The sequence below is a fragment of the Silene latifolia genome, chromosome X, assembly GCF_048544455.1.
Source record: "Silene latifolia isolate original U9 population chromosome X, ASM4854445v1, whole genome shotgun sequence".
Classification (NCBI taxonomy): domain Eukaryota; kingdom Viridiplantae; phylum Streptophyta; class Magnoliopsida; order Caryophyllales; family Caryophyllaceae; genus Silene; species Silene latifolia.
Window position 1 is genome coordinate 87,125,501 of NC_133537.1, and position 2,894 is coordinate 87,128,394.

At 41.0% G+C, this 2,894-nt stretch overlaps 1 non-coding gene across 1 annotated transcript; it reads right to left on the reverse strand.

Moving 5' to 3' along the window:
- Positions 1–963: 963 nt before the first annotated feature.
- LOC141625134 (small nucleolar RNA R71) lies at positions 964–1,070 on the reverse strand. The gene has a single exon (XR_012534930.1). It is a non-coding gene; the product is annotated as a small nucleolar RNA R71 (small nucleolar RNA).
- Positions 1,071–2,894: the final 1,824 nt, after the last annotated feature.

Genomic DNA, 2,894 nt, shown 5'->3' on the forward strand with positions numbered 1-2,894 from the left:
ACATAAACCTTACAATAGTGACGATACAAAAGTAAAGAACAATAAATAAAAGAAGGATTTACACCCTCAGACTTACATGTTTGACGAAACGAGAAGGACTAAGTTATCGATTAGTGATGCTCGAACTATAATGCAAATATGTAAGTGCCCTCGTAAGAGGAAAACGATTAAGTTAATTAAGTTGATTGATGTGGAGTTGGTCAAATTGGTCGGTCCTGCAAACGAGGCTGGTACTCAGAAGGATCCGAGCTTACGTGTTCGAATGTTCAAGCACGTAGACGCCAAAAAGTAAGAACAAAGGTCTAGAATGCAAAGGGAGAAGAGAAGGGCGGACACTCGCGTGAGAAATATGAGGAGCGAAGGCTCCTATTTATACTAATCACGTGAAGGGATTAGGGTTTCGGAGAGTCTTTGGAAGTGAATCTCGGAAAGACATGAAAAAGATACGAAAATTATGCAGAAAAGGACCTGGGAAGAGGCGCAGCAGTCACTGCGTCTCTTGGAAGAGGCGCAGCACCTGCTGCGTCTATTCTCAAGGGGTTTCCTCCTGCGGAAGAAAGATTTCCGTGTTTGTGTTATAGAAGGACGGAATAGTTCGGTTTTCCTTAATATCTTATGTGAATATTACGGGAAATTGTTTACCAAAGGATAAAGATTGTGAAATATTTATAAAATATGGAATAGAAATATCCGGAACATTCCAGAACATTCTGACTCGGGATTTAATGGTTATCAGAAAATGAAGACGGTTTTAGGCCCGGACTCCAAATGTACTCTAATTACTGTCAAAACGACCGTATCGGCGCGTAGATGACAACTAAGAGGTAGACATCAGTGTTTGAGCAATCACTTGACGATAAACTTACGAACTGTCACAAATCGTTCCGCGTAGCAAACATGCGGCCCAATCATCACCGGGTGGTTTGCGAGAGGTGCAGAAATGAGGTATCTACAAAGACTAACATGATAAGAGCTCAAATTAAGGGTTTTAAGCAAAGGGGTGAAGAATATTTGTATAAAGCTTGGGAGCGGTTCAAATGAATTTGTCGCTCATGTCCTCATCATGGACTTAGCGAGTGGTTCTTGGTACAACAATTTTGGAATGGTCTTTATGAAGACTCAAGAAATATTCTCAACATGGGATCAAATGGTATGCTCACCGAAGTTGACGATAATCAAACTTGGAACAAGATTGAGGTAATGGTGGTCCATAATTCACAATATAGTAGACCTCGCAAGGCTACTAGAGGATGAAAGCATGAAGTGGACTCTATTACTTAATTGGGTGCTCAACTTAGTGCTCATATTGATACCATCAACCTAAAGTCTGAGAAGGCTATGGCTAAACTTGAAGAAGCCTCAAAATCACCAAAGCATCATGTTAATGCCATGATAGCATCTTCATCAATCCCAAGTGGGATATGTGAGAATTGTGGAACTTTGAGACATGACCAAAGTGAATGTAGGGGAACAAATGAACAAGTGAATGCTTTTCAAGCATACAAGAGTGGTACCCCCTATTCCAATTATTACAATGAAAACACCAAATTCCACCCAAATCTCTCATACAAAAGCCAAAATGTTCAAAACCCTCAACCAACATACACCCCACCCCCCCATGAGAAACCAAAATCAAAGACCCTTTTTCAACCAAAACCAAGGTTACCAAAATCAAACCCCATACAATCAACAAAATGACCAAGGTTTTGATGTTCAAAAAACGGTCCTCCAAATGCAAAAGAATCAACAAGAATTTTTCACTCAAATGCAAAAAGATAGCCAAGCAAAGGACATCACCATCAACAACATCCTAGCCCACACGAAAAAGTTGGAAACTCAATTGACCCAACTAGCATCCTCAAACTCTCAAAGACAAAAGGGGCAACTACCACTCCAAGGTAATCCCCCAAGACATGAAACGGTTAATGCCTTTCACATGAGGAGTGGTACGAGATATGAAGGACCAAAGAAGCAAGTTGAGGATGAAGTTGTGGAAGCTAGTGACAAAGAAGAAGTTATGCAAAACTCTAAGGAAGATGAACCAACAAAATAAGAAGTTTCAAAGAAAAGTCAAGAAAAGGCCAAGGAGAAGGAGCCCATTGTGATTAGACTTCCATTCCCTATTCGTCAAGCTAAGCCTAAGTTTGATGACCAACTTGGAAAATTCATGGAAATTGTGAAGAATTTAGAAGTCTCGATTCCTTTTACGGAATTAATCAATCATGTGCCGGCCTATGCAAAGTACATGAAGGACATCCTTACGAAAAAAAAGTCGATCCGGAAGCTTGAAACTATCGCCTTCACTAAGGTTAGTAGTGCAATCCTTTAAGGGATTTCACCTCCAAAACTTAAAGACCCGGGAAGCTTCTCAATACCGTGTACCATTGGCGACACCACGATAAACAAGGCTTTGTGTGACCTAGGAGCAAGCGTCAGTGTTATGCCGTATTCGGTTAGTAAAAGTCTAGGGATGGGAGAGCTTAAATGTACCAACATCACACTCCAAATGGCCGATAGATCGACGAAGACACCGCTAGTTTTATGGGAAGATGTTCCCGTGAGAATCGGTAAATTCTTCATCCCGATGGACTTTGTCATTGTTGACATGGAAGAAGACTCCAATATTTCGATCATCCTCGGTAGACCTTTCTTGCACACCGCGGGTGTGGTGATATATGTGAAGCACGAAGAGCTTACTCTAGAAGTTGGAGACGAGACCATAACTTTCAATCTTGACAAGACCATGAGAGCTCCCCGTTTGCATGAACCATGCTTTATGGTTGATCACTATAGCGGGAAGGATGATAGGAAGAAGTCAGAATTCCAATGGAAAAAGAAAGTTGATGATGCTTCATTAAAAGAGCAAGGAAATAGCAACAAAGAGAGCTTGAAAA